Source organism: Aythya ferina (genome assembly GCF_964211825.1).
Source record: "Aythya ferina genome assembly, chromosome: 3".
In the NCBI taxonomy this organism is placed as follows: domain Eukaryota; kingdom Metazoa; phylum Chordata; class Aves; order Anseriformes; family Anatidae; genus Aythya; species Aythya ferina.
The window spans coordinates 39,324,048-39,350,727 of record NC_140298.1 but is presented as its reverse complement, the minus strand read 5'-3'; the positions used below and the strand labels follow the sequence as shown (position 1 = coordinate 39,350,727).

At 43.7% G+C, this 26,680-nt stretch overlaps 3 long non-coding RNA genes across 5 annotated transcripts; 1 reads left to right on the top strand and 2 right to left on the bottom strand.

Moving 5' to 3' along the window:
* Positions 1-264: 264 nt before the first annotated feature.
* On the bottom strand, positions 265-8,216 carry LOC311434472. Of its 2 annotated transcripts, XR_014691515.1 has the most exons (4): positions 7,656-8,216; positions 5,561-5,781; positions 1,336-1,488; positions 265-642 (listed from the first exon to the last, which is right to left on the bottom strand). It is a non-coding gene; the product is annotated as an uncharacterized lncRNA (long non-coding RNA). The 2 variants fall into 2 exon arrangements; XR_014691516.1 differs by lacking the exons at positions 5,561-5,781; positions 7,656-8,216 and adding an exon at positions 4,336-4,452.
* On the top strand, positions 7,454-24,535 carry LOC311434473. 2 transcript variants are annotated; one of them, XR_014691517.1, is made up of 3 exons: positions 7,454-7,586; positions 20,291-20,570; positions 21,606-24,535. It is a non-coding gene; the product is annotated as an uncharacterized lncRNA (long non-coding RNA). The 2 variants fall into 2 exon arrangements; XR_014691518.1 differs by having other exon boundaries at positions 20,834-24,535.
* Positions 9,750-25,653, bottom strand: LOC311434470. Its single transcript, XR_014691514.1, has 4 exons — positions 25,625-25,653; positions 25,418-25,507; positions 16,386-16,541; positions 9,750-10,243 (listed from the first exon to the last, which is right to left on the bottom strand). It is a non-coding gene; the product is annotated as an uncharacterized lncRNA (long non-coding RNA).
* Between the last annotated feature and the right edge of the window lie 1,027 nt (positions 25,654-26,680).

Below are 26,680 nucleotides of genomic sequence, written 5' to 3'. Positions count from 1 at the left end.
AACTGATAGTATATCTTTATAATTTCCTTTAGCACAATGTACTGATATTTGAATATCTAACTCAATCCTTTCTGTGGCAAATGATTGGATTTTATTATGGAATGCAATGCTCTTATATGTTAGGAGCTAAAAAAAAAAAAAAAAAAAAAAAGTGGCTTATTTCATAAAATATCTGATGTCACATTGCAATACATTCCAAAGACACAGGTGCTGAAGATGATGAAATGGAGCTATAAAATGGAAAAACTTTAGGGAATGCAGAGCTCCAATCCACTGACATTTAATTTATTCATTTGAATAATTGATTTACTATACACATTGCCCAAACACACAAGCCATTAAGAAAAGTTAGAAAGCCATTAAGAAAAGTTAGAACTTAAACGTATCTTTGGGTTTATGACTACAGCTGAAGAGTTAGAGGAACGATATCCCAATTTTTACTTTTACATGTTCTTGAGGGTATTTTTTTTCTTTTATGCACAATTACACTGTTGAGCACAGTAATTCTTACTCAGAAAATAAACATGAGGAAAAAATTAGGCCTCTTTAGAAATAAACAATGAATAGGCATATAATGCACTTGCTCTGTTTATACACGTCCTCCTGAGTGCATTAGTGAAGGACACCAAATTACAAGACGACCTAAAAAAAAAAAAAAAAAAGACTATTTAACAAAGAGTTAAGCGAGACATTGACATTGGAACAAACCACAAAGCTTTTAGTTCAGTTTTTGTGCACAATAGCTATTCAGAGACAGTAATAATGCAATTCAAGATAAAAAAAAAGTTTGAAAAATATTCCTGCTTCTACTTAATTTCACGTAAAAACACTTTTAAAACAGCTTGCAGGTTTTACAAGCCACTGACATTATTGCTTGTCAAGACCTTCACACTAAAGAAGAGGTGTTCTGTCATGAGCTTGAGCATAAATCTCATTTGGTTACCCTGCTTTAGTGATTTTCCTGTCATTGCAGGAGTTTCTTAAAATCTTCCATGCAGACGATGGGGGGAGCCACCCAGCTTTCACTTGGGGGGTGCGGGGGATTGTTTCGAAACAAATACATGTCTAGCCTTTGAGGTTTCGGCAAATAACTGAAAAACATGAGCAAAAGTGCACCCCCATGAACCTTAAATATATTTAAAAAAAAAAAAAAAGGAAAGAAAAAGGACTTTTTTTTTCCTCCTATTTAATTATTTGTGTGGGCTTGACAATACAAGGACATAGGGAGAAGAAATATGAGAAATATGAGTAATGTGAGAGAATTTTCCGTGTGTATAACACAGCTATAAAACAGAACCCTTCAAGCCCCATGAAGTGAAGCAAACTGAAGCTTACCTCACCCTCAGCCTGATGCTGCCTGGAGATATAACAGACAGTGGCATCCTATATCAGCCTGGCGCTGCTTCATGATTAAGCAATCCAGCCTTTTTTCATTCTTTTGCCTAAATTCTTTTCACTCTCTCCAGCAGGCAGCCCAGCTACAAGATGCTAAAACAAAAGAACAAGGATTATAGTATTAATCCTCAGCAAATAGCCTCTAAAGCTACACATGAACTCACGTTGAAGACATACTACAACCTGCAATAGTTTTTTCTCCATTAACCAGTATGTCACTTCCATTTACATGCAGGACAGAAGATGCTGTAATTTAAATAAATAAATAAGGTTGGGGGGATCTCTTTGTATAAGGTCCTTTCTTGTTTTCGATAAACAAATCTGTTGACTCTTGGACACTTACGGAGCTTTTCCCAAGATATTCAAAATGTTTCAGCAATTACCTGTATTTCAGATAGTGTTGTATAATTATTACTAACAGGTAACTCCACATCACCAGGGGTGACAACATACAACAGTTTCTGCTTGTGAACTGTCAGATGTATAAAGTGCAGTGTCAGGAGCTGCTTTCATAACAAGAGAAATAAGAATTGCTGTCACTATTCACTGAAATTGAAGCTCACAAACAACTTAAATGCACACCAGTTTAAGATTCTGATCAGATGTTCCTGGACCCCAGCTTCCTCCCATATCCAGTGGGCAACACAGCCGGCCTGGCTGACAAGAACTTGGAAATATTTTGTAAAACTGATGAAAAAAGTGTCTGTGAGGGTTGAAACAGATTAGCAAGGAACTTCTAGGTGATGAATGGAGCCTGTCCCTGCAAGCATTCAAAGTTATCTTCATCTTCATGCCCACTGGGAATTGACTCACAGGTGTTTTAGGAAGAAGCAGCTGCCTACTTTGTGACATTTCAGCTTTTGCCTCCAGGTTGAGAAGGGATAAGATACACAACAGAGAGGAGACAGTCTGCTAGAGATATCAAACTGCATTTGCTACATCCAAGGTAGAGCCCGTCTGGCAAGTGAGCAGGAAGGTTTCCACATTTCAAATTCAAAAGGAGGCAGGTCCTGTCCCACTGACAAAGGGCTGAGAGTCTGAAAAGGCAAAAAGTATTTAAAGCAAATTAACGCCATTAGTTAACTTAGAGCTGCTGAAAGCTGCTTGACGTGGGCTGACATTTCTAGAGACTGACGTCCTCTGGTTGCAGAGCAGACAAAGCAGAGAGAGGCACGGCTGGAGCCCTGGAAGGGGCAAAGGGTGGGAATGTGCACCCTCCAAATTCCTGCCCTGCATCACGTCCTGCCTGCCTCACTCCGCACCAAGCTCCTCAGCCCTTCCTCCTGCAGTGGAGGCGCTCAAGGAAATTGCTCACCAATTGATAACACTTATCTTCTCAGTGCAATTTGAATCAATGAATTTAAATTTACATGTAATTACAGCAATGGATCAAGGAATCAATGCAATGTAAACCCATCTTTAGAGTTTGTGAGGGTTTCTAATAAACAACAGTCTGTCACCAGCAGAGTCGTAGCAGCATGTATGTAAGCAATATCACACTTCTGGTTGGAGTTTTCCTTTTTGTGAGCATAAAACAAACAAACAGTCTCACAGAGTATTTGTTAGTTAGAAGATAAGCACCAAAGATAACAATCTCTGACGCTTTATCTCACCTTGCCCTGATTTTTGCCCCCAAACAAATTAATATAGTGTCACTCCCTCTTCTAAGAATCACTGATGATTTATAAAGTAAGAATTGTCATTATTCCTATCTGACACACAGTGAAACTGAGGTATGTGGAGGTTAACTGGGAAGAAAGAAAACCAGAAAATGAGTTTTTAAGACAGCGCTGAGCTATTGACATCCACACCTGTAGTCTATTTACTGAATCCAGAGTTTACTAGTTACATGTTTTTGCTGTTTTACTGTCACCTTTATCCTAGGAACATTAGTTATCTGCAAGTCAATAACAACTCAAATCTCACATTTTTATGAAGCGGGAGGCAAAATCCATGCAAACATTTTCTCCCTTCTTTCTTTTTTTTGCATACAACTTCAAACTCCAAACTCACTTTGTGGTCCAGAACCACAATAACACCCCCTGAGGAGCACACAAGTGGAGAAGAACAAGCCGAATGAGTGGCAGAGGGGCATGGCCCGGCTCAAAGAGTGACTGCATCCATTTATGAAGGCAGCTGAGGTCGGAGCAGGCTCCGTGCCGACGTGCAGAACTACCCCCGCTAGAAACAGAGGCTGCATCGCTTCACAGCATGCAGACCTTGTTCTATCAGTGAAACTATAGTAACTACATGACCACTGGGGATTAGCCTGACCCTGGGTCATAAAACTTGATCACAGCAGATTAGCAAACGACCAGGCCAGTAAGGAATAGGAGACCTTTTTTTCTTTCTTTCAAAGAGCGAGCATCACATACAAAACACTAATTCTGTTTCAAGTCAGACGTAAAACACACGCATGACAAAACAAATGTGTGCTTACAAATATTTTGTCATATTAGATTAAATTATAGCGCACAGACTAAACAGAGAAATCTGAAATCCAGGGCCTTGTGTTTGGGATAGCCTCGGAGCTTTTATACAAAGAGAGAGAGAAGTTTATACTTCGGCATTGCATGGCGCACAGTCATCTCATACCTGCCTCATAACACAAACACAGTTTGCTGTACAGCAGCGATGTATCTACCAGTGCAAGAACACGCTGGTTAAACTGTCAAAATCCCACTCCTTTCCTATGGAGTTGCCTCTGCCACCCTTCTGTGGTGTTTCTTGCCATTTCCTGATAAATGACAGCCCGGCCTCTCTTCCTTGAGGCTTACTGTTGCATTCAACTACGCCTCCATCATTGTTCTCTCTATTTGCACTCTGGTTTTTTATTCCTTTCCTTTTTTTAATTTGTTTTATGTTTTTGTCGCTCCCTGCACATCCTGTCCAGGCCCTGTCTAATAGGTAAAGCCGCCTCCCATTCCCATGTTCCAGTACCTCAGTCTCCTGCGAACACCACTCCTTTTGTGAAGCTCTCTTCTGCCAACCTCCTTACCAAAAACATTTCCACACCTTCCTACGTGCCTATTGTTACCCTGCGCACTGAGCTGCTCTGAGTCAAGTGGCAGCCTGTCAGGGCAGACAGCCGGCGCACGCAGAGGTAGCAGAGCGAGCTGTAAATTAATTAGGTCAGGGAGGGAGCCAGCTCAGCCTGGCGGCAGGCATGGGGTGCAGGGGACAAGGGGCGCTCGGGCACTGGGTTCAGCTGGGTATGGCTGAGGAGCTCCTAGTGAAGGCTGAAAGGCAGCGGGGCTACCTCTGCCAGGCAGAAAGTACAGACAATGCTGATGTTTGAGGTCAGCTGGATGGGCTTTTTAGGCTACAAGTTATATGGAGGGTGGTAGTCACTAGATGTAGGGATCTGGCTCCAAAAAAACAACATATTGGGCTCTTAGAAGGGGCTTGATAAATTTGAGAAGGGGATCATGCAACATGCTTGCCAAGGCAGAAGTGCCTAGATTCATTAACCCACAGCTCCTTCCCAGTTCGGTGTCTTTATTTTCCAGGAAGTAAAGGGTGAGTGGTGAAGGAGCTTGTTGGACTGGTATAATTTTCACAAGGTAGAAGGAGGAGGAGAGAGCAAAGCAGCTCCTGAGCTTCAGGGCTTTTTGGAGAAGGAAGTTCCAATCTTTTCTTCTCCTTTTTTGAAATCGTAATGGCCTGGGGCTTTCTGTCCCCTAACATCCTGGAAAGCAGTACGCACCAAACTCTGAACGAGTCCTCGGCTAACAGATCTCTTCTGATTCTAGGACTGCTGACTGATGATGAGGAGCATGGAGGAGGTCCACGGGGCAGTGTATCCAAGGAGCTATAATGGGCAGCCGCCCAGGCTGGCAGAACTGGAGGGGCAGCATTTCTGGGATGCTTTCTGCAGAGCTGCTGACTGGTCAGTACGGCTTACTATGCAAATGTGGGGGGAATAGCAACAAAATTGATTTTGCCAGAACCGCAAAATAATTAGGACAATTCCTGCCCTGCAGAAAAGGTATATAGAAGAAGTTAATTGCATCAGCGGAGGGCTGAAAACCTGCACACTAACTGTACTCAGAGCAGCGTGAGCAAGAAGAGGAGAGCTACGCCAGCCACGGGTGTCCTGAAAGAGCTCCTCTTATTTCTGCCGCCCACCACCCAGAGCACCCATTTCTACCTCACCTCCACCCACCAAGAGCCCCAGGATGCTTTCTTGGGAAGAGGATCCTCTCTCGGGGACATCCATAGGCAGCTGTGAGGCCTCTCAGACTGCAGCACTGAAGAGGCTCCCGACCAGAAGAAATAGCCCAGAACACATGGGTTTAACAGAGTCTCATGGAAGGCCTTGGTGGAGTCTCAACATCCCTCAGCAGGACCCAGCAAGAACAGGTGACTCCAGCGTATGTTTCTGCCCTTAACAAAAAATTCCCACAGAGCAGTTATATCAAAAAATTGTGTCACAACACCATACAACATCTTCCACCTTGCCCACCCTGGCGGCCCCTCCTTCAGTCCTAACATCTTCTCTGGTCCCATGCTGCTGCCACCCATGCCCAGCCAGGTGCCTCAGTGGCAGCAGCAGTCTCAGGGGACAAGGCCCCAAGCAAGTCGGGGTGACAACAGCACCGAGTTCAGGCTCGGGCACATCTTGTAGCTTTGCCCTCATGGCCCAAAGCACAGTGCCCTGGCTGGAGGAGGCGGTTACTTTGTCACAAGTGATTTCAATCCTCACCCTGTCAGCAGCACCCAACACTGCTACCACAACCACGTCTGGGTCCTAAGGATGCTGCTACAATGCCCTTCGCTCCTGTTCACAGCAACGTATGCCCAAACCATCATTAACCTGCTGCTCTCCTGCCTTGCCCTAAGTTGCCTAGGTGGCTTTGAATCTCAGAGTGGCAAGGACCAAGCTGCAGGGGCGGTCACCCCCCAACACCACGACCCTCCCCAGCAGAGCCAGCAGGAAACACCTTTGCACTTTCATGTGCAAATTCATGAAATTGATTTCATGAACTGATCCCTGAAATACTGCAAGAGTTAATGAGCTAATATACAGACTTTATTATTTTTGTTTTTGTTTTTTTTTGTTTTAAGGGAAAACTCCTGGAATTCTTCTAAAGTCCATTAATTACCTGAAATGCTGCTGATGTAGGAGCTGCACTCATGAAAACGGGAGAGAAAAACTGATGTCACGTCATGCCTTGGGCAGGTTGGATAGCTCAATGTGGAGCGGGGGATAAAGGGAAAGGCTTTTCCGGCAATGAGATCTGTGCTGCCGGCTACATCGCAACACCCCACTGGGGTCCCCATTCCCCACTGGCAGCACCCAGCCCAAATGTCCTCCAGCAACCTGCCTCCACCAGTAGAGCTGCACCCCTGTGAGCATCTGCAAGCAGCTCCTCTTCTTTTCCCAGCCTCTGCTATAGGCCCTGAATAACCATTTCCCATGTGGGGTGTCAGTCCTGCTGGGCTCTCACCTCTGGGGTCCCATACCCACATACGCACCCCTTGAGAAATGGTTAGTTTTCAGCTGACTATGCAGTCTTTGGTGCCTGATAACAATTTAAGATAAATAAATACATGACAGATTCTCTTCCTGATGTCTGTGGTTGAGAAATGTTTCTGACAAGTGCCATTCGTCTGGTAGTTATAGCTACAAATATATTTATATTTGACTTGCACTTGACTTAATACCACATGAACTGGTGAGAGTAAAAGGACATTGATCTTTGCTTTACTGCTTTGCTTCACAACAAAGGAGTAGGCTCAAGAGGTGGGTTCACCACAGAATATTCATGGATTGCAGTTTGGGCAGGAACAGTTTGTAAACATCAGAAGAAACAGCAAAAAAAAATATATTTGTGTTGTGAAACAGTAACATATGTCATTAAAAGAGAGTTTACTTTTCAGACACATACAGTGCTCCACATTGTTCCCAAGCTTTTCAAAAGGAAATGATTAGTGTTATTAGCACAGCAGTCCTCTTTTTCAAAAGCAGCCCTAGCCAAGGTTAATGTTTAAGAAGGAATTAAATATTAACTCAAGGGAAAGCACAGAAGTCGTAATGGTTTCAGACCATACATCAGACGCGCAAAGAAATTTTGCTGTGAAAGCAAAAAAGGGCAAGTATGGTTCCCAAAGCTAAAAATTGTGGTCCTCCTGCCTCATCGCCATCATGGAAGGACAGCGTTGCCTCTCTGCCTTTCACCCCGGGACAGGTAATCTTTCTCCTGCCTTTGGTTTAGCAATGACTCCTTAACAATAGAAGGTGGATCACAGTGACTTACCCTGCTGAGGAGGGCTGCAATTTGATTCCCAGCCTGAGATTTGCAGGTAAGATAAAGTGCAAAGGTGACTAAACACCACAACAAGCAAGGTCTAGCCCTGTGGCTTTGCCTGGAAGGGAAAACGGATTATTATTATAGCAGCAGATCTAGCAAGATCTGTTCCTTTTCTCCTGTTCCAGCTCCAGTACATGAAAATCTTTGCAGCTGTCTGAAGATGGTTTTATGGTGGCAAAATGACTTGTTGGATTAGTCCACAACATGTATTCTGCCCTGTTCTACAGTCATCCCTTACTCTCTCTCCCATCTTCATGTTCTTGCTGCAAACTTATGAGCAGAGAACAAAGCCATGAATATTAACTAAATGCACCACTATAAATACACTTTTTTTTTTTTTTACTGCATGTCGTGCTGAACTTCCAAAATCATACTCTCATTAATATGAATGCTTGGTCCTAGATTCTCAGCAGGGCTATATCAACACTATACTTTTCATCTTCAAAGCATTTTAAAGATATTAACTAATTAATTCACTCAACCCCTTTGGGGGAAGCCAATTATCATCATCACACTGTTCTTACATTTTTACAGATAGAGAAACTGAGGCAGAAAAGCAACTTATTCAGTGCCCCAGAGGAAAGGAGTGTGAGAAAGTTGTCAGGACTTGCAGACCCCCTGTCCTAAACCCAAGTTACTACTGGAGCTCATCTGCACTTCATCACTTGTCACTGCAGTGAGTGTACCCTCCTTCCATGCTCATGTAATCTTAAGGCAACTCTTCAATTCTCTAGTCATGGTAAGAAAGAAAAAAAGGGGGAAGAAAGGGGAGAAAAACAGGGGGAAAAGGGGGAAACAATGGAAAGAAAAAGAGAGAGAGAAAGGGAAAGAAAGAGAAACACCAAAATAAATTAATGAGGAAAGTGACAACTCGCTGAGGCCAACTCAGCCTCATGGGCTGTTTATTACAGCCTGAAAAAAGACTTGCACTTACTGGCTGTTATGTGAGCAAGCGAAGGAAAACTCCTCTTCTCCAGGAGAGCAAAGCAGTACAAAATGAAATCTAAATTCTGGAAGTATTTTTTCCTGGGAATGGTGATGTATGTGGGCTGTCTGTGGTACTCCAAATGACTAGGAACGCGTACAAATAGAAATCCTACACATTCCGGTTTGGAGGATGAAACTTGCATGGTTTTTGGTTGCCTGCTAAATAAATGCCTCTGTGAAACTCAGGATTCTTGAAAATCTCCTCTCAAGGGCCTGTCCCTCTTTCACCAGTGGATCCACATTTTCAAGTCTCTTTTATCCCTCCTAAGTGAAATCAGCAGAATTCTATGGAACAGTTTCTGGCCTGCACTTTGTCTTCTGGAAACCAGTACAAACTGCGTCCTGAGAGATGTAAAACTAACCTGGGCCTTAAAAAGCTAATTTTTAAGAGTGAAAGGCTAAATAAGAGATGTTCATAAGGAACAACCCATACATAGCTTGGAAAGATGAGTCTATGGACACCAGGTTACCTGGAAGTATCATTGCTCTGTCCATGACAATCACAATAATAACATCTAACAATTCAACTGAATTCTCAAAATCCAAACAGTAATTTACAACAATGAGGTATTGGTGAAAAGGTCTCCAAGGTCTTATAGAAATGATGTATATTTCATAGTCTTTTTCCTTTGGCTTCATTTTGTCATGTTTTACAGCTGTTCATCACTATTGGTTAACCTGTGTTATTATGACAAGAATATGAAATTGCTAGCATTTTAATCCATTGTATCACTGTATCTTTTTAAAATACTTTCTGCTCTCTGTAAACTGATCCATCTGCCTTCCGATGATGTTATTGTGGACTTTTTGCTCATTCGATAACTTTGAGCCATAAGCACAACTCCTCCCCTGTGCCCATCCCTTCTCACACGTCTGTCCGTGCTGAGCAGCTCAGTTCCCCAGCTCCTTCCAACCCCTGCCCACAAAGTGGCCGTATCTGGCTTGGCTTATCCTCTCTATCATGTGGAGGATCTCATCTTCTTGTTCAGTTGCACAATTTCTTGCTGCAAGCTCTTTTTTACAGAAGGTGTCAGACATGCACACATCAGCCTCTTTTTCAGTACTGTACATTTTATTTGAAACACTTTGTGGTTTACTATCAGAAGTTTCCACGATACCTTCTCTTGTGGCTGATGGCTACTTTCTGCACAAATGGCTTCACTCCTTTGCTGCGTCCGGCCAGATCTGCAGCAAGACTGGCCGAGATAGGAGACCACAGATCTCTACAGCAGTACCAAGGGCAGCAGGGCCATCCCGACTGCTGCAGCCAAGCCTGCAGACAGGCACCCCAGGCTGCTGCTCCAGCCCCTGCCCTCTTCCGAGGGAAGTGCTGGGTTGAGGCAGGAGCAGGTACTTCCCCACCAACACTCTTCAGCAGCTCTTTGCAGAAAGTACAAAGTTGTCCAGTTCAGAGGCAGCATTTCCATTACAAATGTTCATAGGGCTTAACTTTAAAATTTCCTTGGGTGCTTACATCTCTGGTAGTCACTATGTTTGTGTTGCTCTCTCCACATAGGCCAGCGTAACAGTATAGTGGGCAGAGACAGCTGTCAAAAGAGAAACATACAAATATTTAATAGTCTCAGGAATCGAATGGTTCAACATACCTATACCCGAAATTTAGATTTCTCACAAAATATCTTTACTGCTAAATATCCCTTTTCACTGTGAGCACTGGCTGAAGAACTCACGCTGCTGGGGTCAGGACATTTTAAGGTGGAAACAGCATCCCACACATGGCACTGCAAACAGCCACTGCTTTATCTCTGGTTCTGCTAAGGAGGTACTTCCCTGGCCTTCCCAACAGGTTGATAAGCCTGAGATCTTAATTTGAGACAGCTTCCACTCTTGTCTGTGTGAGAATACCATCAGTACCAGACCCCATACGTTACTAGATGTTATTGGCAGCACTTTGACTTTGATCTCAAATGCCATCCTCAACCATCTCTGTTTACTTGCTGATGCCCAGAATGTGGCAAGGTAGGTGTTTTCCTCATCCACTTGCCAGTACCCTCAGCATTCAGTGCCAAAGATAACTGCTTTTCATTTTTGCCACTGAAGAGACTGGTTCCTCAATTGCAGACACTTCGTAGCGAGCTCCAAGGTGCTCAGCTTTGCACATCACAGCTTGGCTGGCTTCTCCATGATGACCACATGCCGATTCCCTTCATAACCCTTTCAACTGGCAACAGTACCTTTTCTTCTCTCTATTTCTCTTTAGTTCACGTTTTTTTCCCCCTCTTTAAGCAGCAATTACTCGGTGGGGCAAGTGCTATAGCAGCCAAATTCTTTAATCTTTTTCCAGGTGTAGGGTGCCTGGAAGAAATCTCAGACCTTCAAAAACATTTTGATAATCTTTCAGCAGTTTTGCTGTAGGGATACCACAATATATGTCTGTTCAGACTGGATTTCTGGAGTACCTAGTGTCTCTATAACATGAAACACTCGTCTGTCCCATTCTGAGTATCACTAGGTTTCTGCATGTACTCGTATTGACTGCAAGCAGTGACTTTGTCAGTATGAATTTTGTCAGTGATTAATTTTTGTCGGTGACTTAGTCAGTACTAATTCCACTTTCATCTGGTAAAAGCTCCTCTTGGTGCTTTCCCTGTGTTTTATGCTGGCATAGTGGAATGAGGACAATCCATTATAAATATTTTAATATTTGCAGTGCTTGATTACATTTTCACATTCTTCCCTTTAATAATGATTGCAATGACTTTACTGATAACTCACCATCTATGTGGCATAGTTTCCTGTTTGCATGCAGCTGTCCTGGGCTGGTGTTGGACTGAGGTTTACAACCGCTTCACGCTATTATTCCAGAGTTAGAGCACTGTTTTGTATGTACATTAACATGTTTCCTTTTTTGTTTGCTTGCATATGCTAACAAACTTTCCAGTAATGATACTGTCTGCCACAATCGGTGTAGGCCACGGTGTACTCAGAGCATTATTCAACACTCGCAGCATTGGTCCAAGTGGTCGTGTAGGCAACAGAAAGCTACCTTAGCAGTTCTCCAAGCACCAAACTACCTAACCTGGTACACTTGAGAGACAGTCTGATGGAGAAATAATTCTAATGCTGAGACTGCTAAATGCTTTTTTTCCCCAAAAAAATCTGCTTTGACAAGGCTCTCTGTATAATCTCTTACTGTACCAAACCATATTGGAGCACCAGAAAGCGATGGAAGACAAAGAGATATAACCCACTGGAAAAAAATATTAATAGGTCCTTTTGGTGGTAATACAGTATGTCTTCTCTGCCTTGGCAGTTCTATATGTAAAGGCCATAATCTTGCTGTGAAATACTATTTTACTTCCTGCATGCATGCACAAGACCATGTGAGAGAGGCAGCTGTGCATGTCTATCCTGAGCCTGGTCTGGAAAACCAATAGCATCTTCACGGAGCCATCCTCAGAACCGCAGCATTTCTATATTCCTGTTTCAATTAATCTAACGGCAGATCTGTTTATCTGCCTTGAGTAGATAAGGAAGTGAAACCATTTGAGTAGAAAATGACCATAAACCACAAGAGAACATATTGTAAGAGTTATTGATAGCAACCCCAAAACTCCTTTCAGAGTGTGTTACAAAAGCTATATACATACATACACAGCCACACATTGGAGTTCAATGGGACTTCTACCTGTGCTAGTAGAAGTAACAGACAAAAAGGAAGAGACATGCAAAGTTCAAAGTCTACGCTATCTGATAAGGCCTGTCAGAACTAAAACCAGGAGGCACTGCCAGAATTAAATTATTTCCTCAGGACAAGTCATGCATTCAGAATCAAGCAACATGGGTTGAACAGATAAAGCCCATTTGTGTAGCATAATAGTGGATGGGCATACAGTTCACCAAAATAGTAAATATATACACTCTCTACAAACACGGGGCAAAACCACAGACACGGCAGACAACATAACATCCTCTCTGCTGAGACTTGAACAGCAACAAAGAAAAAAGCCGAAAAGCAACTGGCTGATAGATATGCATATATCCTCCGAAAACTCTACACCTCTAAAAGAAAGGAGTTAAAGCTGTCTACCCCTCTTGCAAAGAGGGATTACGCTTGCTCCAACATGAAATCACCTTCAAAGACTACCCAAGAATTTCTGTAATACCAAGGCATGAAAAAATAACATATAGCCCTCCCTAACTAGAAAAATATTTTTTTTTACAGGTAAATGAGAGTTAGTCAAAACAAACAAACAGTTCAAGCAGAGACAGAATAAGTGTCATACGTGTGAAGAGACAAATTTTAAGGGACTATCATATTTTATATGCAAACAGACTTCACTAATTACGCTGAATTTTCCTATCTTGATTGAGACGAAAGGGGTGTTGTAATAGACATCCCTGCAGGAGGGCTTTATGAACAAACAGGGCTGCATGTAGGAACTTGGAGCTCTCACATTTCAGAAAATCCCTGATAAGAACAGGAGCCTTCCTGGGTGAACCGTCTCAGTTCTTGCCCCCTTATTCACAAGCATGGAGCAGTTACAAGGAGAGTGCTACCAACCCTACAACCCGACCAAACAGCTCTCACAGACAGTTGCAATTATTAACTTAATCAGACTAACATATATTTTCCTGTGATAGGTGCTGGATCTCTTATTTTCTTCAAACATATAGCTACTGCCTTTCCCAGCTACATGCATATTGGAGAAACAGTACAACAAGGGGAAAGGAGAAGGATTTACAGGTATTTGTCCAAAAAAACCCTGCAAATTCATGGTGTTGAAGGTTCCTTTTCATGAGCTTACTGCAAACATTCACAGCAATTTAGTTCCATCTTCAAGAAGGTTCCGCAAACACAGATAAAACTGCAGGTTCTTGTGCAAACATATATCCATTAATGAAGATATGCTAAAAGACTGGCACAAGTATTTGCATTGAGAGCATTTGCAGAGCTAATGTAAAAGCTTCTTGTGGTTTGGGAATTCCCAAGGCAAGCACCAAAAAATGAAAAATATATAACAAAAAAAAGTACAGCACAGTGTGAGCAACCAATGGAGCTAAAGCAAATAGCAAATATTCAAACCATGTGCAAGTATACTCCAGACTCAGCTATGCTCCCTTTAACCGTTCACTGAACAAGATGAAAAGTTGGTTAGAAAAAAAATAAATAATAGTAAATCAAAGAATGTCTGCATGGTATTTGTAAACAGAAAGGATACATCTGCCAAATGCATTTTTGCTGCAGTTAGCTCACTATTCCTCACAGATTCCTCACACTTCTACCTACAAGAGCCTCTGCTTGCTCTTTGCTTGTTTCCGTGGAGGAAAGGAGCACCAGGTTCAGGGAGTGAGGCTGGTACGCAGAGACAAACCTGTGCAGAAGGGCGCTGCAGAGATGGCCTTTAGCACCTCACAGTACACAAACACCGGAGAGCTTTTGTTGACTTTTCTCAAAATGCCCCTGTAAAACATGCAACCAACAGGAAAAAAAAAAAAAAAAAAAAAAAAAAGAGTGAAGGACAGGCAGCACAGATCATTGCTGCCCGCAGAGACCTTGGCAAGCATACTGCGAGACCAGGCACCCCTTTGTCCTCAGCACTGGGGAGCCACACACACTGTCAGCAGAGCAGTCAGCTTTGCAAACGCTCACCCCAGGTCGGCCGTGGTGGCCAGTTCCCCTCCTGACAGCAGCTCTACTCTTGCTCTCTTCTTCCTCCCTCCTCCTCCCAAACCAGGGGACCAGCGATGATTTAATGCAGGGCATTCCTTGTCAGCCGGAGAGGAGAGGAGAGGAGAGGAGAGGAGAGGAGAGGAGAGGAGAGGAGAGGAGAGGAGAGGAGAGGAGAGGAGAGGAGAGGAGAGGAGAGGAGAGTTGAGTTTCCAGCCAGGCCTACCGCTGAAGCCAACACATTGTGCAACCTCATCCTGAAAGGTTAGGGCAGCTCGGGATTCCTGGAGAAGTCATCTTTCGCTGCCAAGACATGCAGCGAAACAGAAGCAGCCACTTTTACTAACTGTTCAAAAGTAAAGTCAGGGCCAAAACAATCATAATATAACTTGAAATATTTTTCTGTTTAAAGTTATTAAAAAAAAAAAAAAAAAAAAAAAAAAGAACCAACCAACAACTCTGTGTTTTTATTTGCCTTGAGATTAAACCAAAAGCTGGCCACATTTGTTTAACCTCAGGCTTTGGTGGACTGACATGCCTGAACAGCCCTTCACAGTGTCATGGCTGCAGATGCTGAGGTAACAGGAGAAGAGCAGAAAGTTGTAGCCCGTTGCTAAGAAAAGGCAGTCTCCGAGTCCCAGCCATGACCGCTGCAGATATTCAATGTGGAGGAGAAGCTCCAGTGAAGGAGAGGAGAGCTGGGCTTGTGCTGGGATCTTCAACAGCATTTGCAAATGCAAGGAGAAAAAGGGGGTTGGGGAGAGACAGAGACGAAGGGGTTACCACAGGGAAAGAACTAGGGGAAATTTCAGGGTATGCTTTAGCTGGCAAAGAAAGAAACGTATACACACACTGCTATTCACATACAGTGACCTACCCAGTCACATACGCAGAGTGAGTGAGTTACAGATTGCAAGAATATAAAACAGTGGTCAAAAAAACACAATTTGCTCATAATCCTTAGTGACAATTAACGTCCCCTTCCCCAAATGTCCAATAGTGGAAGTATTTGCAATAACCAAGCCCAACACTGATACCCAGCACAGAGCCATGACACAAGAATAACGGGCTTAGGATGGAGCTGTGTGTCCTGCAGCAGTTACCATCCCTGGTCCCTCCCTGTTCTTCAAAACTTCTGGCTTGTGCCCAGCCAGCAAGGTCAGTCCAGAGGCAGTCAAGCAGGACAAGGTTAATGACACCGATTGCTGGTGTTGAAACAGCAGCAGAAGAAACTATTTTAGAAGAAAATGCAGGTGTGAGAGAAAAGGAGTTCATCTGAAGGAGCCCCTCGTCCCATGGAAATGAATACACACACCCTTCCTGGTTGGGTCAGCTGAACTCAAATATCCTGCTCCTACTGAACTAAAACTTGTAAATATTTAAGCCAGATGGGACACCATACATATATATGCGTGTTGTTTTTTTCCTCCCCAGCCCTCTGACCATGTGTGTTGATGCACCCCTGCCCCAGTTGCACAGATAGCAGGTAACACTCTCCTAGGTATCTGCCAAAAAAAGGAACCAGCTCTGTTTACTGTTACCTGAGCTTGGGATTTCTCAGCTAAACAGACAACTGGCTTCCCTGCTTCCCTTCATGCTTTAACCGTATTTGATTTCACCACTTACAAAAATGTTTACATTCTGGAGGGGCGGGGGGGATAGAAGAAAATCAAAACTCATTAGACACATTTAAGTAGCAACATCTGTCCCCAGCAAGCGCAGCCCATCCACTTGGAAGCTCACGGGAGGGCAGCCCGGCTGTAGTGGAGCAGGAGGCTGAAGGATTGCACCCAAAGAGCTGTACACAAACTACAAATGACTCCAGTGTGCCGGGCTCCTGGGGCTGCAGCTGCATTCGCTGCCCTGGCTTGCGCATGCCCCGCGCCCTGCCAGCAGCTCCCCCACGCTCAGCAGTCATCACCAGCACCCAGGGATGCGCGCTGACGATGATTCACTTATAAAGCCAAAAGCATCGCACAATTAAACAAACAAGCCCATTTAACTAGTCATTAAAATGCATGCTTGTGAAACAGGACTCGGGCAGAATTAGCACCAACCTGAACGCTCAGCCCAGCCATGCTGCGCCGTCCTGATTCCTCTCGCACGCCGCCTCCTTGCCCCAGGTTTTGGCTCTCTGGAAGATGCCCATGCTGGTTACGAGCAAGCTCACCAAGCCAGCCACGTCCTGTCTGCATCACAAAACCAAACCAGACCTGAAAAAGGTTAAGGGGACCAGTAAATTCTTCTGCCACTATTAAAATACCAGCAATCTTTATACAGCTTCAGGCCACAGCTACGATGGGAAAAGAGCTTTATTCTTACCAGTCTGTGTTTTATAAGCAGCACAGTTTTGAATACATATTACACCTTTTTATCAGAGGGGACAAATCACATTCAAAGAAGCTTTTTAAAACGCGTATGTATACCCACATTGTTTTAAATACTGTTTTAGATAGGCTGAACTTTTTTAACCCAGGTTAATTAAAGCATGCCAGCTGACATACGTAAAAAATGCTCTGTTTTCATGGTCTAAACATAACCTGAAGCAGAACATGTCCTTAATACACTTTCTGATGGTGGTTAAGCCTTGGCTGAGATAAAATCTGTAGGAGACAAAAGATTGTTCCAGGAACTTGGGGAAACTTCTGTCCTACAACCAAAGCTGTTCATTGAAGCAGAGTAGGTGGGTCGCCGTTTGGGGTTTGCTCTTTCTTTCTCTTATAACAATGCTGCAGTTACAAAGGTGGCTCAGCAGGTTCTCCTAATATCACAACCCATTCCCACTACCCACCCACTTTTTTAGCAAGCTTTTCATATGCAGAGTGACAGCAAATCAGATACAATCATCCTATCGGTGTTTCTCAGCATCTCCCTATATGACAGGCAGCCTCATAAAATATTGTCCTTGTGAGTGGCACGAATGCTTGGCTCAGCAGACTGTGCTACCAGACTCTTATTATTTTTTTATTATTATTTCTAAAATACTTTTGCCTCCCTTCCAGAGACCTCAATCTGTGACGGACCGATGTGCATTTTTCGCGCTTATTTTTCATGCTAATTTGCAGACAGGTCAGCAGCAGCTGCTCATACAAAGGTCACTTCCCCACCTGTGGCCCAGTCTCCTGGGCAATGAAGACGTGTGTTTGTGTCTCCAGGTAGCTGCTAAACCTGCGTCTCTTCATGTGCTCTGATTCATGCAGGGAAAGGGCTTACCCTGCAACTTCTGCAGTAGCTCCCCAGGTTTCCCTCCCACACCTAGACTGGAGATTTTCACCCTTCCTGCCAGGACAGCCCAGCTGCTCACCAAGAGCAGATCATCTGCCACAGCTGACAGCCCAGCACATGACAGCAAACCAGTGCGTGCAAGGGCGCAGCGTCAGTCCTCACCCTGAGCTAACCTGTCCCCATTTCTGCACCAAATGTCTCCAATGGGTGCTGCTTCTTCCGGGAGGGTGCCTACAAAGGGTTACTGCAGCTAAGAGCTCTGACTTGGACGATAGAAATACCACACTTGCAAAACACCATACCTACATTATTTTGAGTAGGGAGTCAGGACACAAATCTCCCTTGAATCAGGTCACCTGGACATTTAGACCTCTGTAGGCAGAAGGTTTTATGTGCCATGGAAGCGATACAACAGCATATGAATACTCAGTCTTTGCTGACCCCAGGCAGTTAGCCAAAATTGTTTCCATTAAGTGGAAAAATTGATGACAGCCTGTTCTCTCATTGATGCAATGTTTCTGTACAAAAAAAAAAAAAAAAAAAAAAAAAAAAGATCATAATTCAAAGTCCTACTTTTTTCAAACAGAGAAAGACTCAACGAGAGATTGTTGCTTCGCCAAGCTTCAAGCCCTGTGCAGTGAGAACTTAACCCCAAAACCTCTCTCATTCTCTGCTGCTCTGTTGAAACAGGCTTTGGTAGCTATGTCTGGCTGGCGTTTATTGTTTCCCTCTGGCTCAGTTTCCCCAAGCAAAGCCCCATACAGCATCATCCCCTTTCTGCTCAGTGAATGGTGGCTGTTACTCCTGTTAGCTTCAACTGGGCAAGAGCCCTGCCTGCAAAAGCAGGTTGCTTTTCATGCTGCTTTCCCGTTCTGGCCTGCAGGATTTGCCTGTCCCCTTCATCCCTGCTGTAAGGAAGCACAGCGTTTTCAAGCAATGCTCTGGGATGGTCACCGCTGTCCAGAAGTCACACTGTGATGTTAAAATATACAAATGCAAGCAATGTGGGTGGATCATCCCTGTGAGCTCCCTTCAAGCTTTGAAGAACCCAAGCATGGAGCAGAAAGAAGAGCTTGCTGTCCTACACCATGGGAAGGGGCTGTGGCCAGCGGGTACCGTCCTCCTCTCCATTTTCAAAGGGCATCCTGAGATCAAGAAAGTTACAGGAAAAGAGCAGCTCATGTTTTTCCTTCTGTAACCAGTGACAGACCTAGCTGGCCGCCACACTGGGCTGAGCTCTCACCGACACAGCCCGACGACGGGGTTACGTCCTCCCAGTGCAGGGCTCGCGGCAGATCCTGCCCAAGCGCTCAGCATGCTGTGGGTACGGCGCTGCAGGATTTTCTTGCCTTTCTTCCTAGGCCTTTCCCGTCAGGTTACTCTTGCTCAACTACCTTCTCCTTGTAGCTGACTTGCACAACCTAACTATATTTTTTCCCTGTGGGGGAAAAGGCAACATTTTGACTTAAAAAAGAAGTCAAACTACACAGACTAACACAGGCATTCTGAAAAAGAGCAAAAGCGAAGCAAAATTTGAAATTCCCAGCCAATCAAAATTTCAAAATAGAGTGAATAATATCAAAGACAGTCTGAAGTAATTTCAAACCTTCAAAGGCTGACTGTAATGGTATGGAAATGGTTTTCAATCTCTCGTTCCAAATAAGGCTTATTTGAAATTAACACCTTTTTGTGAAGCGCTCTATGAATCAGCATTTTCCAGTGGAAAACCTTCCATCCAAAGATTTCCAACTCGTCCTACGGCTTTACTGAGCTTGACTTTCTTGCCTTTCCTGTACTATGTTTATTTTACTGTCCTTACATCATGTTTTGTCTCATTCTCGCAGTCGTCCTTTCTGTTTCTTCCCAGCTTGACAGGCCCAATATTTAAATAATGCTAATAAAACTCAATATAAAAGCAAGAGGCTACTAGAAGAAACGAACGGCTAGGCACAGGGCTCAGCACATTCCCCAGTCACATGGGTGTAAATGCCATAAGAGAGGAATGGCTACAACTGTCCCAATGAAGCCATTCGCACTCTGCTGCTGAGTGAAGATGCATCTTGATCATTTTTACAAAAGAGCCCTTCCACTCATGTAGTTTTATAAATTGATCACAGGAACTGAAGAGTACTTTTATTTATATTAGAATGAGAACCAGCTAGAATACTGGTTGGTAGTGTACAGCTGTTGTACAAATCACACTGTAGACAGACTGAGGCACTACTGTATGCTCAGGGAAGGAAGAGAAAGGGGAAAAGTAAAGCAGGAAGGGCTGAAAGAGGAGTGATGGCCATCTAGAGAAAGAACTAAGTCTTGCGTATGGCAGGCCTGCACCTTCTTCACATAACTATGAATGTTCTGGTTCATCCGCCTGCATACAGATGAGCTTCTGCTTCTTTCCAAGATCCTGCTGAGACCTTGAGGTGCCTGACTCCTTGTGGCAGTAAGATCCCCAGCATCATTACCTGTTGTAACTTACAATTAATGGTAGCCAGCCCTGAGCAAGCTCAGGTCAAATTCGGCTCTGCCACATGTTAATAAGTGAGTAGTATTAGGCACAAGCAAGGGAGAACGACAACCCTGGAGACTGCTTTCTTCAAAAGCACTGCCACCAAGGTTGTAAAAGGAATTTCTGTGGCAGACAGAATGGAGCAATTGCCCGTATAACAATCACGCTGCAAGATTTTTGGCCTGATACGTAAAATGAGACAATGGCAATCTGATCTCTGTCTTACAGAAGTTCTGATCTAGATGCGTGATTTCACAAGCTGCTTTATGGAGGCGGTTCCCTGAGCTTTACGGAGTCCCACTAAAGACAACAGATCTTCGTAATTCACCTGGAGCCCACAGAGGGAAGCACAGCCCAGCGGCATGGTGGCCTTCGGCCAAAGGATGCATTTCTAGTAAAAGCCTGCAGCCATCCATCTTCCGCCCAGTCTGATACCCGGATTAGCCATCCAAAGGAATACGTGCATACCAAATAACTGCAGGGAACAACTGAAAGTGGCAAAAACCTGGTAAGTAGTAACCAAGACTCTTCTGGCTTGTTCTCTAATGTTAAATTAATGTTAAATTAATTTGAGTAACATGCTGCTAAAGTAGTCTTTCCTTTAGGAATGCTGTAAAAAGTGAGTTCCCTTGTGTATCCAGACCTAATGGGACCATTATTGGCCAAGTCTGGAGATCTGGAGAGGCTTGACATTGATAGATGTAAGAGGATCAGCACAGTACATCAACATAAAAGCTAAATATGTTTTACAGCTTTTTGTTTTCTAACCAGCAGGGAATGTGAATTCTCACAGAGATCATATAGATCTGTAACTCATCAGCAAAAGACAGCTTCTGGAAGCTGAAAGAAGAATACGCAGACCAGAAGAGATCAGCAAGCTCTTGAGCAGAGGGGTAAAAAAGTATCACTAGAATAACAGCTTGGATTGGCATAGCACTCCATCACCTGAGCTTCCTTACCACAGCTGATGTCTTTATAATCACCAAAAGCATCACCCTTCTCTCACAGAAACAGCCAAGTTCCTCCAGCCCGCGTAACGGAGCAGCTCACAGCAGGACGTGGCTATGGCCCATCATATCCCTCTTATGACACAAGTGACAAATGTTCCAAGCAGGAATCCATCAGGATATCCATGCTGGCATTTCTAGTGGTCTGGTCCTTGCCAGAGGCTCTTTAATGAATGCTAGTTTTCACTATTTAAATCTGATGTTTCAGTCAAAAAGTAAAAGGAAAAAAAAAAAAAGGCAAAAAAATGGCATTTTTCAAAAGCAAGAAGTGAAAAACGCCAGCTGATGAGTATTAAATATGGTCAGAACAGCTTTCCAAAAGTCTGTTTTGATAAAACCACAATTTCTTCTTAAAATTCAATTAATGCTAGGGAAAGTCCCACAGGAAAAAGTATTTAAAATTTAATTGAGGAAACTTAAGAAATGTCATTTAAAATCCCATTATATGACCTTTTATGTTTCTCACCATTATAACATTGCCTACAATATGAGCACAGAATAGCTGCATTACTCTTTTTTTTTTTTTTCTGCCCCAGAAATCCAGTTATGGTTTCAATTCATCTATTGATTGAAATAACATTCCTTTCCTAATTCAAGATACCACACACATTTGCAGCTGAAACACCTCGACGATATTTTGAACATCTAACAGACAAAATCTTAGAAATTAAAGCTTTGGGAAAATGAAGGTGAATGAGGAAGTCACAAAAGCAGTAATTTTAATCTCGACTTCAGACTAGCAGCAAATTTCAAAGCAGCAAGATTCTTCACAAAACATCTCATACATTTGACTGGTTCCACAAGACAGTACTTTTATTGTTTTTAGGGAAAAGCTGCCTGTTGCCGAGCAAAACAACCTTATTTCCTACGTGAGTTGTCTTGAAGAAAGATTTGCTTCAGTGATGGCCATTCCACACCCACTTAGCCTCAGGAAGACTGGTCAGACTATACCACCTATGGAAAAGTTACCTGCATCTGTGTGCATCCTCTTAGCTCCTACCTCTGTGAATCAGCAGATGAAACAGTGCCTGGCTAAAGGACTCCTTTCTTATCTTTCATCCTGTGACCTGAACAAAGACTTTTTATTGAAATCATGTTGAGCCAACTGGAGGAGTCAGAAAATTGAGACACATCTCTGTGTATGCCCAGGAATGCAAAGCTGGTTACAGTACAACCATAACCACAACCATATAAACACAACTTGCCATTTGAGGGTACACTTGTGCTCAACTCTCCCTTTGCATGTTGGTAGGATGCTGGGGAGACATGATTGCTGACAGAAGCAGCAGCCTCACTATTAAAAAGGGCATCGGTGCAAGGAAACATTGCTGGTTTCCTAGCGGTGGGAAGTGAGCGAAGACTGTTCCTGAGAGATGAAAAAGTCCAGCTGTAGGTTAGCAAGGAAAGAACAGAAAGAAAGGGGTGGGTCACCCTCATAATTTAACTTCATGTTCTGCACCCCCAAACTTATTGAAGGTCATAAAGTAAGTACAGTTTCTCTAATCTACACTATCCCACAGAACACTCTTCCCAGCATGTGGATTTCCATGGAGATGGTAAGAAACTATATTACATATATATTGTGTCTAATTACACACAAAAGTGGGGTGGGCTAACAAGGAAAACACTTTTTTTTTTTTTTTTTCTTTTTTTGTGTAATGTCCTGGACTATTAAAACATAGACATTTTGTTAATTATGGCTGTGTAAGGGGACTTTCTCTGTGTGTGTGTGTGCACGCACGCCTTGCCCTAAATCTCCTACAGACATGTTTATAGAAGGAAGGATAAATATTTTTCCATAGCTTCATGGAAAATTACTATGAGAAACCTTGGAGGAACACAGCTGTGGGGTCCTTCATTACCTCAGCACGAGCAGGGCCTTCTTACTCACTGACATTTCATTGTGCTTTGCTGGGTACGTACTCCCAGGTGTATGCTCAACCCTTCTGAAACACCACACCAAAAGGATCAATATTTTTCCTTCCAGTTAGTATTTTTGAGAGAGCCATCAAGGAGAGCATTACTTTCTCACCCAACAGACCACATACTGATTCCCAGACTTATGCCCAATTTTATAACAAGAGACAAGGGGTCAAGGGAGATGCCCTAAGCCAGTACCCAGACACACAACCCTTCTACATCCTCATTTAACTCCAGAAACCTAACAGCATCCTAGTATTTCACCTCCCTGTGCTCCACGCTCTGAGTTCAGGCAGATATTTTTGTCTTACACCTTGTCCCAAACTGCAAAAATAACACCTTACTCCTCAGAGGTGGCTGCATTTTTGCAGCATGTTAAAAACCGCTCTGGTGCTTCTCAGTAAATCTGCTAAAGATGCTGGGGATTCTCTGCAATGAAAGGCTCTTTATAGATGTAAAATACAGTGTAAACAAAAACCATGCAGTAAAAAAAAAAAAAAAAAAAAAAAAAAAAAAAAAAAAAAGGGCAACCAAAAACACACACACAGAAACTGGGCATTTCTCACTGCCCACCAGTTCATTGCCTCTGATCCCTCAGATGAGACTGACCAAGACTGGCATGAAGCTGATGGCCAAGCTGTAGAAATAAGGAAACAGGAAAAAATAAAACAAAATCAGGATAAGAAAACATTTATTATTAAGGGCTCACTGCCTACTAAACAGTTGCTAACAGATAAAAACACCCTTCACACCAAAAGACACTCAATCCACTGTTTCTTCATACCAGCTTTGTCAGTGCACATGTCAAAACAGCTGGCTGAATAATTAGAAGGATAGTGGGGTTTATATATTAAATTTTTATAGTGTGAATATTTTCATTCTGTATAAATATTGGTTTAAAGAGAAAACCGGAAGCTTCAGTATACCAGACAGGCCAGCAATTCTAGGAGTGAATAAGACTTTGATACCCAGGTCTTAATACCAGTAGCCTTCTTTAGCATCTTTGTATGTGTTTGCTGATACATCAGCCCACCTCACGAAAATTCTACATATTAATCATATTTCCTCAGTAATCTTCCAGTTCTGAGTTATCCTGTTGACAGTGACGTGCTGAATTTGAGAGACTGATGCTAATAAATAGAAAACTTTTTTCACAGATTTCATACTAAGCGGAGAACTGGCCTCTTTCTCTTCAAGATGATTTCATAAAATTCCTATGAACTCCATCCAAGTTAAAGGTGCTCAAGGTCAGAGGGAAGAAGTTGGTGACACTCTATACAAAGTGATAATTTTTTTCTTTGGGACTTTAAGGATGCTCAGTTTCAAATGGCTCCTCTTGAAAAAGAAATTTAGAATCACTCCTGTCATTCCTTCCCTTTTTAACATCTAAAATAAATCAGGAATGTAAAACCAAGAAAAACTAGTTTGTATTGTTTTTCAATGCAATTATTAAAAGTTTTCTGAAAAAGCAAGCATTCTTTTGCTCTCTCTCTCACCCCTTGAAAAAAGAAAAAATTTTTAGTTTTAAAAAATATAATTTCTGGAAAGAACAAAACTTCCACTGACCCAAGTCAATTGCAAGGAAAGGAAGTAGGGCTGGCCAATTGCCTTCCCACCCACTGCCCAAATTCTAAGGTATTTGTAGAGGAAATAACTTGGCCCTAGAAGGCACAATCCGTTAAGTCAATAAGGTTGCACTGACTTTACTGGAGTTTAGACTAGCTCCTGCATGAGAAAAGGACAGCAATTAAGCACCCAGATGGTCAGACGTGTCCCTGCAAACGTAGCCAAAGTTCAGGGATTTGGTTTACCCACTCGAAAACAACACACTTGATCTATCTGCTGAAATGTAGTTCTGTGCAAATCGCTGCCATTCCACGGCCTCCTGAGATCCCTCCACCTCAGGGTTCCCCCAGGGCACACATAGGGGCCAGGCCTCCACCTCCCCGCACCACCCGTCCTGTTCCCAAACACGTCCCACGCCACAGGCACCCCGTGCTCTCCCCTACTGCCCAGTGGGAGCCGGGCAAACCTTCCTTCTCCTCCTCCTCCTCCTCCCCCTAGCCACACAGAGAACAACTCCCTCACTGTGCTTCATGCTGGAAAGGCAACGTGTGAAGGGGGCTGGAGAAGCCCCAGGCACCCGTCTGAGAGAAACCACGGCCTGACCTAGTGAAGGCAGCAGAGGCACTCGGGGCTGGGCATCCCGCCTGGCCCTGGGTTTTCCCCTTGTTGACAGCTCTTCTGACTCTGCCCCAGATCGGCAGTGCACCAGAGGCTATTGAAACTTCAGTGCTGGTCAGAAACCACCGACAGATGTAACCACCAAGCACACGTGCGTGGGCACACTACCAGCAACGGAGGCCCTGGCTTGCGCCGAGCCAGCAGACGTAGCTAGGAGCTTCTGCTTCCTCCTCCTCTTCCTCACCTGCCCGCAGCAGCCGGTGACTGCAGCCTGCTGCTGAGTTTCCTCAGCTGGGCCGCAGCGCTTCACGCTATCGCTCCTGCTTCTCTCATCCTATATAAATAGCAGGCAACATTAAAATGATAAGATTGTCAGGGAGAAGGAAAAAAAATATTTTCTCTAGAGCCTCCCATTTCAGGCCTGTAATTGAGAAAAGCAAACACATATTACATTACTGTGATTAGTATTGAGTGAAACAAGCTCCCGTCTTCTGTTTCATCTAAGTCTCTTCACGGAAGGCTGAAGATAAGCTGGTTTCTGCCTACAGAATAGGCTTGGGTGGCTTTTTTCTACAAGCAGCTAGTCAGTCCACACCCTCACTAGAGGTCAAATTAATACATTAAAAGAAAAGAAAAAAAGGGGGAGGAAAAAAAAAAGCTTTCTACATGTGCTGTCAGTACTTATCTTTGCAGCAGAGCTGTGCTGAGTGCTGCGAAGCCCTTCTGCTAATAGCGCCGTGAGGCACAGATCGAGAGCCTGCCCCTTCCCTCACTGAGCTCTCCCGACGCCGGCAGCTCGTAGCCTCCAGCGCTTTGATGGTCTGGAGCTCCAGCTACGGGAGGGAAGCGAGCATTTAAGGCCTGAACTCTGCTAACGAGCTCACTGCTGTAATTTATTACCAGCACAGTCCTATTATAGCCATCAATGGTGAGCGCTGTTGCTTTATTTGAGGCCCTTCATGAAATGGTGCAGTTGCAATACCCCCTCAGATGATCCCAGGGCCTTCCCTTTTCCACAGGCTTTGGTCCACCTTCACGCTCTGAGTGCTGCCCACATCCCACCCCTGCCTTCCTTGCCCTGTGGGTGCCAGCGCTGCTCCTGAGACAGGTGGCTTGCCACCAAACTTCGATGTCTTCATGGGGAGCTTGCTGACCGTCTGGCCAGCCATTTTATGGCCTGGGGTGCGCACCAAGGCCAGCCCAGCCCCTGCCAAAACCACCCGAAGCCCCTGCAAGTAGATCCCCTGCTTCTCCTCGTGAGACAGGGAATTGTTTCCATGAGCATCTTGCAGTTCAAGGGATGGCTTTCCATCTCCCCAGCAGCCTGTGGCATCTCAAGTGGCTCAGAATTACCTACATGAATTTATTTATTTACTGGCAAAAATAGCCTTCTGAACTGGAAATGTCTGCCAACTTTTTTTTTTTTTTTTAATCTTTGAAAGCCTTGTTTTCCTAACCAAACAAAGAAATACCCAAAGAATTCAGTTGCATTAGTCACTACACATAA